Source organism: Vicia villosa, linkage group LG5 (genome assembly GCF_029867415.1).
Source record: "Vicia villosa cultivar HV-30 ecotype Madison, WI linkage group LG5, Vvil1.0, whole genome shotgun sequence".
NCBI lineage: Eukaryota > Viridiplantae > Streptophyta > Magnoliopsida > Fabales > Fabaceae > Vicia > Vicia villosa.
Genome location: NC_081184.1, coordinates 97,749,586 through 97,761,169, shown reverse-complemented (window position 1 = coordinate 97,761,169; position 11,584 = coordinate 97,749,586).

The window sequence follows — 11,584 nt, the reverse complement described above, 5'->3', positions numbered from 1 at the left end:
ACTTGGACATATACTCGAGATTCCCCTGCAAAGACATGGAAGGGTTTTCTTCTTGAGAAAGAAGGTTCATACACCCGAATTCCCCAAGCAGGTCAACAAATAAGATAGTTTGTTTCACATTTTGAATTCCTCAGAGGGTCGATGAATGGTTTTCTTCTCCAAGTAGTTCGGATTCCCCGACGTAATTAACAAGTGACAGCTTTTCCTCCTGGAAAACAGTTTGGTATTTCCCCAGCGGATCGACAGATGATCCCCAACGGAGTCAGTGAACAACAGTCTTCGTCAAGAAGATAGTTCAGGTTCTTAAACATAAGTCGATGAATGGTGGTTTTTGTCCCGAAGACAGTTCGTCCACTTTCAAGAAAAGTCATTAGCCCCTCAAAAGAGCACAGGACCATATGACATTCCTTCAAAGACGTCAAGTTGGAAGAAGAATTGGTGAAGTTTCTTTACATCCATCAAATGGCATCTTACCTCCAAGTGCTGGTAAGAATTTTGATGAGGAAACAAACCTTTTGATGTTTCTTTACATCCATCAAATGGCATCTCATCTCCAAGCGCTGATGAGAAGTTTGATGAGGAAACAAACCTTTTGAAGTTTCTTTACATCCATCAAATGGCATCTCATCTCCAAGCGCTGATGAGGAGTTTGATGAGGAAACAACCCTTGGAGATTTTCTCTTCATCAGAGATATCTTCCAAAAGATGATGACGTTTCTTTACATCCATCAAATGGCATCTCATCTCCAAGCGCTGATGAGAAGTTTGATGAGGAAACAACCCTTGGAGATTTTCTCTTCATCAGAGATATCATCCAATAGATGATGAAGTTTCTTTACATCCATCAAATGGCATCTCATCTCCAAGCGCTGATGAGAAGTTTGATGAGGAAACAACCCTTGGAGATTTTCTCTTCATCAGAGATATCTTCCAATAGATGATGAAGTTTCTTTACATCCATCAAATGGCATCTCATCTCCAAGCGCTGATGAGTGAGAAGTTTGATGAGGAAACAACCCTTGGAGATTTTCTCTTCATCAGAGATATCTTCCAATAGATGATGAAGTTTCTTTACATCCATCAAATGGTATCTCATCTCCAAGCGCTGATGAGAAGTTTGATGAGGAAACAACCCTTGGAGATTTTCTCTTCATCAGAGATATCTTCCAAAAGATGATGAAGTTTCTTTACATCCATCAAATGGCATCTCATCTCCAAGCGCTGATGAGAAGTTTGATGAGGAAACAACCCTTGGAGATTTTCTCTTCATCAGAGATATCTTCCAATAGATGATGAAGTTTCTTTACATCCATCAAATGGCATCTCATCTCCAAGCGCTGATGAGAAGTTTGATGAGGAAACAACCCTTGGAGATTTTCTCTTCATCAGAGATATCTTCCAACAGATGATGAAGTTTCTTTACATCCATCAAATGGTATCTCATCTCCAAGCGCTGATGAGAAGTTTGATGAGGAAACAACCCTTGGAGATTTTCTCTTCATCAGAGATATCTTCCAATAGATGATGACGTTTCTTTACTACCGTCAAATGGCATCTCATCTCCAAGCGCTGATGAGAAGTTTGATGAGGAAACAACCCTTGGATATTTTCTCTTCATAAGAGATATCTTCCAAAAGATGATTACGTTTCTTTACTACCGTCAAATGGCATCTCATCTCCAAGCGCTGATGAAAAGTTTGATGAGGAAACAACCTTTGGAGATTTTCTCTTCATCAGAGATATCTTCCAAAAGATGATGACGTTTCTTTACTACCGTCAAATGGCATCTCATCTCCAAGCGCTGATGAGAATTTTGATGAGGAAACAACCCTTGGATATTTTCTCTTCATCAGAGATATCTTCCAAAAGATGATGACGTTTCTTTACAACCGTCAAATAGCATCTTATCTCCAATCGCTAATGAGAAGTTTGATGAGGAAACAACCCTTGGAGATTTTTCTCTTCACCAGAGATATCTTCCAAAAGATGATGAAGTTTCTTTACTACCGTCAAATGGCATCTTACCTCCAAGTGCTGGTAAGAAGTTTGATGAGGAAACAAATCTGCGGAGAATTTCTCTTTATCTAAGATATTGTCCAAAATCACAACTTAGACCAGTTTCGAGACACGGACATCCGAAACGAGGGGAGGTTGTTCACCTTTCTCTAAGTATCAACACTTAGTTAAAGAAGATGGATTACGCATCCTACATCGCCATCCATACACCATAATCCATGCAACGTATTTTTACAGGAGTTTGTCTCCTCATCCCCGCCAAGCGCGACAGAGGGATCAAATCATGCAAAGATTTTATCACTACAACATCTCAGGAGCGCCCAAAATTCGGGCATTCTTTGATATTTAAGTCTCTTTCATGCAGGAGAGATCGAGATATCAATCTCTCTCCCTCCGGATAAAAGAAACTTAAATAGGGGCATTTGTCATACCCTAATTTTTTACCGCCCTGAGATGACATATCTTCAGGCTTTTCATCAGGTCAAAGCAAATGCCCAGAGCAATCACTTCTTCATCTGGCATTTAATCGAGGATGTTCAAAGACAAGAAAGCTCAGGCAAAGGCTCAGGCAAAGGATCAATCAATAAAAGAATTGGTCTCTAACACAATCATAGGACTTCAAAAGCTTCATGATTGACTAGACATCCAATCATCTGAGCTCAGGCTTATTCAGGTCACCAATATAGGGTTTTGAGCCCATCAGGGACTGAAATCAGGGATTACCTTTGGGAAACCCTAAGAAGCTCCAGGACCTTCATCAAAAACTTCAATCATCTTCAAATGATCCATATAACAAGATCCATTGGGCATTACACTCCAATTTAGGATCCATAGTCATCAATTTCATCTGGTCGACAATTAGGGTTTTTGACCTAATTCATCTGGGTAATTGACTTTTAATCAGAGCATGGATCCAAAACTCAAGACATGGTTCAAGGACTTCTACTACCTCAATATAATCCATTCACATCACTCATTTGAGGAGAAGATCTTGATTCCACACAAAAGTCCAAAATCTCACTTTATCTCGAAAAAGTCAACTATATAGGATCACCTTTGACTTTTAAGATTTTTGGTCATACCATGACTTTTAAATATCAATATCATCAATATATGGTTATTAAAGTCATTTGACCAAAGAAATTCAAGAGAATTCATCAAGGAGCAAAAAGTCGCGAATTAGGGTTTTGAGGGCATTGTGGGAACTCAAAATTTCAACTACACAACTCAAAAAAACTTCCAACATGAAAGTTGTAGATCTTGCAAAATAAAACAACATCTTACAAGACAACTTTTTTCAAGAAATCAATCATTTAAGAGATTTGGAATTTTCAAGCATTAGGTTATGAAAACTTAGAAATTTTTCTAAGTATTTTTAACCTAGTTTTCATCCAACTTTGGGCTCATTTTTCACAATTTTCCCAAATGATTCTGAAGAAACCCCAAACTAATGATTTGAAGTAGATTTTTAGGGCTTTCCAAATTATGCTCAACCTTCTCCAAATTCATTTTGATCTAGGAGTTATGCTTGTTCAAAGTTGGCCTCATGAAGTGAAATTATAGATCATGCATCATTTTGGAACTTTGCAATTTTGTGCACATGGCCTCACTTATGGATGCTACACGACCCATAACACATCTGCAAACATGCCATGCATTCATTTTCACCATGTCATAAGAATTAAGGAAGATTCCCAAAACAAGAACATGTGATTATGTAATGATTACATTTGGGAATTTATGGCAAATTGAGGAATCACCAAAGGAATCTTCTCACCAACCAATTAGAGCTCATTCTGCATCAGAAATGTTCCCTAAGATCAGATAGAATCAATGGATAGGGAGCTGGCTCGAAAATGCAATGATCACACTTGGATATTCTTTGAAATTCCTTTATGCTTAAGAAACCAAACTCACTTCACTAAGCAAGCTCACTATATCCAATTGCTCTGCATCCAATTGCCTATAAATAGAGGGCTCTTTCTCATTCAAAAGCACACCAAAGCAACCATATTCCTTTCTTTCTCCTTCTTTTCTCATGCTTATGGTTTTTCAAAGTCATTTGGTAAGAAGAATCTTTTTCTTCAAACCAGAGCTTCTCTTTGGAAAGTAAGCATTCTAACATCTCAAGGGGGTTCATTTGAGGTGATCCAAGCACCTGGATCACTTCTGTAAGTGGAGGAACGCCATTGTTGCTTTCACTTTGGAGCATTTGTAGTTGGAGGTCCACAGAGAAATTCAGAAGGTTCCAAGAAAAGCCAAGCATCCAGACACATTCCTTTGGGTGTAGTGAAGCTATCAAGATGGTCGCAGCTCATCTGTAACTGCAGATTCACCATCCTCCATGTTCACTTGAAGCTCAAATTAAAGGAGTCGGGTAGAGCAATTCAGAAGGATTGAAGTCATAATAAGCATCCAGTTAGCATCACTGAGTCCCAAGGAAGCTTTTAGGATCATTCACACAAGCCCAGAAGCTCTCCATCACTCGTACGACCTTCAGTTTCAGAGGTAAGTTTTTGAACTCCACCTCTTTAATTTAAGTACTCTTTGTGATAAAGCTCGATTCTATCTTGCTCAGCATCATCAGAGGATTGAAAACCCTCTATCATCATTTATTTATTCATCTTGTTTGTCATTTAATTTCAAATTTAGGGTTCATATGTTCTTGGTGTTTTCTGAGAAATTAGATAGTTATAATTAATATAAATAGATGTTAATTACATATTTGAATTCGTGAGGAAATTTGGAGCAAGATTGATGTTTACATCATGCCATTTAGTTGAGAAACCAGAGAGTTAGAAATTTGAAAATCTTTGAGCTCGAGGAAGAAGATGAACATGGCGCGCGCAAATTTGAATCTTCTGGCTTGTTTTAAAATATATTATGTTGCATGCGTATGAATAACAAACTGCGCACGTAGCCCAGATGGTGGGAGTTTTTGTCAAAGACTTGGAGGGCGCGAGTTCAAGCCCTCTAGGTGAGAAAACCTTATTTTTTATCACTTTTTCCACTTAATTTCTTCACAACTTTAACCAATTAGTTAACCTATCAAATTAATTCATTTTTACTTCATTTTTCATACACCTATTGATCAATATATATATTTTATGAATAATCAAAAAAATCACAAAAATATTATTTATTTTATATATTTTTATTAGGTTAAAAATGGTGTTGTTTTAAGTGTTTTAAAATATATTTTAATATATGTTTTCATTAAAATTTCAAAACCTAACCATTTAGGTCTTAATTAGGTATAGATTTTGTTTGTACTTTAATTAAGTTGATTTTTGTCAAATTTCAAACTATTTTCAAATTCGGAAGTAAACAGACGATCGAGGTTTTCAAACAACAGAACCTCGTATCTTTTCAACTGTTTTTCATAAACAGTAAATCATTTTCAAGTGGGCCTCTAATAGAGTGTAAGTCCCAACACCTTTTTCTTTTCTTAGATTGTTTTCAAAACTGTATTTTCAAAATCTTCTTTCTGTTTTCAAAACATTCTTCTGGTATTTGAAGGGCATTATTCCCGGTGAAACTCTTCAGATACCTATGTGACCTCTGTCCATCTTCACTTCTTCTGTTTTTAAAACCTTTAACTGTTTATCATATAAATATTCAACTGTTATCCATCAACTGTTGGTGAGGCTCTGTATATACTTCTTCAAAGGCCTCCACTCCATCCAGGTTAGGCTTTATAGCTTTCCATTTACAGTCTTTATTTAAATTACTGTCAAATATAAATTGTACATATATTGTTTAGAACTACGTCTGAGTGTAAACCTTAGGACAGTTAAACTATATATATATTATGGGAATATGGCCTAGGATTGAGAATGTCTTCCCGGTGAAGGCTCTTTCCTATTTAGAGATCTGTAGTTCAAACCCCCCAAGATGAATTATTCCCGGTGAAACATCTTGGCAAAAACCTTAGAATCCAAAAAAATAGGACACATCCACCCAAGAGGAATTATTCCCGGCGAAACCTGTTACCCATTTTCTTAGAGCCAAAATAAGTTTAAAACTACATAGCTTCCTCTTGTGCTATAACAAGGACCCTCGATAAGCCTCCTCTTGGGCTTTGTACAAGGACCCACAGGCTTCTTAAAACCATTTCAAGCTTCCTCTTGAGCTTGTATACAAGGACCCATCAGGTTTCTTATAAACATAGGAACATGTCTTTAGTCACCTTTTAGCCTACCATGGTGAGTTTCTTCCAATTTAAACCAGACTTTAAACAAGCTAAGATTGTCTCAATCTCACATTGAGCACATCTTTTGGAATGAGAGACATGGACAGTCTCTGTCACCCTTATCTTCATTAATCTTCCTTAGCAGAGTCTAGGATCCATATTTGCTTATCCTCAGCAAGTGCCAGCCTTCATCTTGGGCTTTAAACAAGAAGTCTCAATTAGATAATCTTTCTGCCATCATTCTAAATTCCCTGGAAAGGGTCAGCCTCCATTAATTCTTTCACTTTAACAAAAAACCCTGGAAAGGGTTAGCCTCCAACTTCAGTCAATAAAAAGTCAAATTCCCTGGAAAGGGTTAGCTTCCAAAATTTCATTCTTTTCAAAAAGACAAACTCTCCAGCAGAGTAAAAACCCCTGGAAAGGGTCAGCCTCCAAAAATTCATTCTTAAAAACGATAAATTCACCAGTTGAGTCAAATTCCCTGGAAAGGGTTAGCTTCCAAAAAATCAGTCTTTTAATAAATAAATCTTCCAGTAGAGTAAAACTCCCCAAAAACAGCTAGCCTCAACCTTGGGCTTCATACAAGGCACAAAAACAATAAACTTCCTTTGTTAAGAGTCAGCATCAACCTTGGGCTTTGTACAAGGCAGATAATAGAGTCCCCCCAGTGAGTCCTTCAAAAACAGTTAGCCACAACCTTGGGCTTTGTACAAGGCAGATAAACCATATTTCCTGTGTCAAAGATTCCTAACCTCTAGGATCTTTTCCCCATAAGAGTCATTCATATTCAGTCAGCCACAACCTTGGGCTTCATACAAGGCAGAAAATAATGTTTTCCTTAGCTAGAGCAGCCACAACCTTGGGCTTCATACAAGGCACACAAAATAAAGTCTCCCTAAGTAGAGTCAGCCTCAATTATGGGCTTTGTACAGAACAATAAATAAAATCCATCAAATAAACACTCTCCAAATAGAGTCAGCCTCAATTCTGGGCTTTGTACAGAACACAAAAATTCCTTGTAATTAATCCCCAGTGGAGTCATCTCCCAGAGTCAATAAATAATAAATCAATCAAAAAGCCTCAAGCTTGGGCCTCATACAAGCCAGCTAAAAAATCAAATCTTTTATACAGTAGATAGACATAGCTTATCTCTATAGAGAGATCTTTCTTCTATCTCACCACATTCAAACAAACAAACATTACATCATTTCAATTTCAATCAAAGTCTCCCATTTAGGACTCTGAAAGGCATGCTCTGAGGCAAACACACCCAGACTTGTACACTTTCCCTAATTTGGACGAGCATCTTTCTTTCATTCAAGAGATACTAGCATACTTGCAAACACACAAGTAAGGTCACTCTCTTAATGAAATGAATTCATTCATTCTGTCACTCTTTTAAGATGGTTGTGGTGGAATAGTAGACAAACCTCTCTGTAAAGATGATTTCATGCCTCTTTACCGTAAACAGAGATTTAATTCAAGCTTCAACCTTGAGCTTCAAGCAAGGCACCAAAAATCATTAATAATTAATTAGTTCCCTAAACTACATTAAGCTCTGACTTCCATTAGGGATATGTAGGCATGAGGTTCACAAGGAATCTCAGCGAGCTAATAAAATACCAAAAATAGTCAGTCTGTCTGTCTGTCTTCTTTTTAATCAATTCAATTCCTTCTCCTAACACAAAGGAGAAACTTTCCCAATAATCATTAGCAAACACAAACACATTGACACAGAGAAGGTTCCTATAGAGTACTACAGATATGTAGGGTGCTTAAACTCTTCCCTATGTATAACCGACCCCCCAGACTCCAGAATTTCTAGTCTAGGTGAATCCCCACACTTAGCAAACTCCTAGGGTTTAGTTGAGATCTTTTTTCCCCTTTCCTACTCGTAGGACAATAAGAAAGTTCGTGTGATATCGTAGGAAGAACTGAAACAAAATTCATCCCATCCCGGGCGCATTCTCCTTCCAAATTTCGCGTGAAGGGTCTAGCGTGTCGTCCTCCCAAGTGAAACGGGGAGGTAAAAAAAATGACACCACAGCTCCCTATTGAGGTTGAGATTCCATCATTGAGAGTTTTAATGGAAATCAAATTATCTGAGGCTGAGTGGTGTTAGAGTAGGTTTGATCAATTAAATTTGATAGAAGAAAAGAGAATGACGGCTTTATGCCATGGTCAGTTATACCAGAAAAGAATGAAGAAAGCTTTTGATAAGAAGGTTCAACCTCGTGTATCCAGAGAAGGCGACCTCGTGCTCAAAAGGATCTTGTCTTTCACCTCTGATTCAAGGGGAAAATGGACTCCTAGTTTTGAAGGACCATACGTTGTTAAGAAAGCCTTCTCTGGCGGTGCATTAATTCTTGCAACTATGGATGGAGAGGAGCTTCCCCGTCCCGTGAATGCTGATGTAGTCAAGAAATACTTCGCCTAAAAAATGATAAAACAACAGCTCGCTAAGTTGAAAACCCGAAAGGGCGACTTAGGCAAAAAAGAGCGTCTCGGTGGATTGAAAACCCGAAAGGGCGGTCCAACAAAAAATTAGAGACATAAGCAGAATAAAATACCCGGTGGACTGAAAACCCGAAAGGGCGGTCCAGGCAAAAGTTAGGGATTCATGGCAAGTAACTACATCATACAAGACTTGATCATCAGCAGTCATCTGTTTATCATGAGAAGTTCAACACATTTCAACGGAAGCCTTTGCTCAGGAATTCCAAGTTGAGAGAGAGGATAGGGTCATTACATTTCAATGTACCTTTTCCACAAAATTACCACTTTCCAAACTTTGTAATAATCCATGGGGTCTTGCCTTTTGCAGGCTACCATTCTATTAAAAAGTTTGAGCCTTTACCTTTTATTGGCAATCTTATTTCGTTCATATCTCTCAGAATGTCATTTAGTTTTTGTAGTAATTTTTGAAACAAAGAGAAAATTGATCTCAACAAAATCCTTTTTGAAAAAATATAAAAGGAAATTTTACTTTGATACATTAGTGCATTACAAGGAATGGATATGTATATGTATTCATGTGCAAAAGAGGAAGAATGTGTTCCACTCGATCTACCTTTGGCCTGGTTCAAATATGATGTAAACTCATCTACTTTGTTCTCTCAGCTCTGATGTTCCCCTAGTGTTGGGTAGCATTTATTCTGAAGCCATCAAAAGATTGTTATAGCAGTTTCTGCTCTAGTGTTCAGCTTGAGACATTGCTTGATTATGTTATACTCTAGCTCTTGAGTTACTCCTTGTGATAAGTTTTTTGCAGCATATGCATCATTAACATGCATCAAAAACAGTCATACATTCACATTTTCTATCATGAAGTTTACTGTCAAACAGATTGCTCTTTCATTTATAGTGCCTTAGGCAGAAAAGACTCACTTTCCTTGAAATCCCCAATGAATTTGTTTCTATGTGGATAATATGTTTCAGTTGTTCTGCTCAGATGCTTACGAACATAAATCCAGTGAGTTTCTCCCTCACTTGGCCCAGTCTTTTTTGGCAGCTTCTTTCCATTTGGCCATGGATTTAATTTTGGTCGCTGGATGATGAATGTTGAGATTGTGCATTGGTGTTTGCACTCTCAATCTTTGAAAAAGCTAATGCTATTGATTGCTCCTTATCGTCAGTGGTACGACGGTATATCCCTTTAGTACCTTCAGTGGAATGTTGGTATATGTTATCATCAGTGATACGGCGGTACATCCCTTTTCTACCTCCAGTGGAACGTTGGTAGCTCACCTTCAGTGGAACGTTGGTGTTTTTTGTTCATCATCAGTGGTACGTCGATGAATTTCTCTTTAATACCTTCAGTGGAACGTTGGTATATGTTATCGTCAGTGGTACGGCGGTACATCTCTTTCATCGTCAGTGGTACGTCGATGAATTTCCCTTTCATACCTTCAGTGGAACGTTGGTATATGTTATCGTCAGTGGTACCGCGGTACATCTCTTTCATCGTCAGTGGTACGTCGATGAATTTCTCTTTAATACCTTCAGTGGAACGTTGGTATATGTTATCGTCAGTGGTACGGCAATACATCTCTTTCATCGTCAGTGGTACGTCGATGAATTTCTCTTTAATACCTTCAGTGGAACGTTGGTATATGTTATCGTCAGTGGTATGACGGTACATCTCTTCATCGTCAGTGGTACGTCGATGAATTTCCCTTTCATACCTTCAGTGGAACGTTGGTATATGTTATCGTCAATGGTACGGCGGTACATCTCTTTCATCGTCAGTGGTACATCGATGAATTTCTCTTTAATACCTTCAGTGGAACGTTGGTATATGTTATCGTCAGTGGTACGGTAGTACATCTCTTTCATCGTTAGTGGAACGTCGATGAATTTCTTTTTAATACCTTTAGTGGAATGTTGGTATATGATATCGTCAGTGGTACGGCGCTACATCCCTTCATATCATCAGTGGTACGATGGTGTGTTTTCTGTTAACGGAAGATTGGCATTCTGATTCAGGATGCATATTTTCTCATCCCCAGTGAAAGAGGATGCCCCATTTTCTCATCTCCAGTGAAAAGTGATGCTTTAACCTCTCTGGTGCAAAATTTTTTCCCCAGGGAAGTTTCTTTTCCCACCAAAGTTTCGTCTCTCCAACAAAGTCTTGCCTTCCCTAGTGGAGTTCTGCCTACAACACATTTGTTTCCCCAGTGGAGTTCCTTTTCCTCCCCGGTGTTACCGTGTTTTATCCTCATCATATGCATTCATCAAACATTGCATAACATCTTAGGTTCAAAAATTGTGTTTTTATATATATTTAAGTCTCTTCGATTTCGTCAAAACGAAGATTTCCAATCATCGTATCTCCGAATCGAAGAAACTTAAATAGGGGCATCTGTCATACCCCAATTTTTGACCCTAAGATCATACATCAATTGCATATTAATCATTAATCAAGAGCACCATTGTGAGGCTCTATCTTTGATACTGTGATCATCTCTGAGGGGAATCATCAAGCACTTTCAGCTTTTATTTGTTTATACTAACCAAAATCAAAAAAATATGTGTTTTGTCTCTCTTGTTTATATTTTACAGGTAAAAGATCGGGCAAAAATCAAAACAGTACAAGAAAACAATTTTTGAAAATTGGGAGGTGGAAAGCGGTTTACCCCTATGGGAAATCGATTTCCTGTGCGCAAAATTCAAAAAATATAAGGAGGGAAGCTTGACATCATTTTGGCACCTTTTTATTTGATCATTTTACCAATTTTTCACTGCACCAAAATTAATCCCTTCATTAAACCCACTTAAACCTCATTTTACAATTTTTACCATTTAAATGCCACTTAAATACCAATTAAACACAAGTTAATTACCCAAGAGCAAAAAGACCAAATTGCCACTACTCTT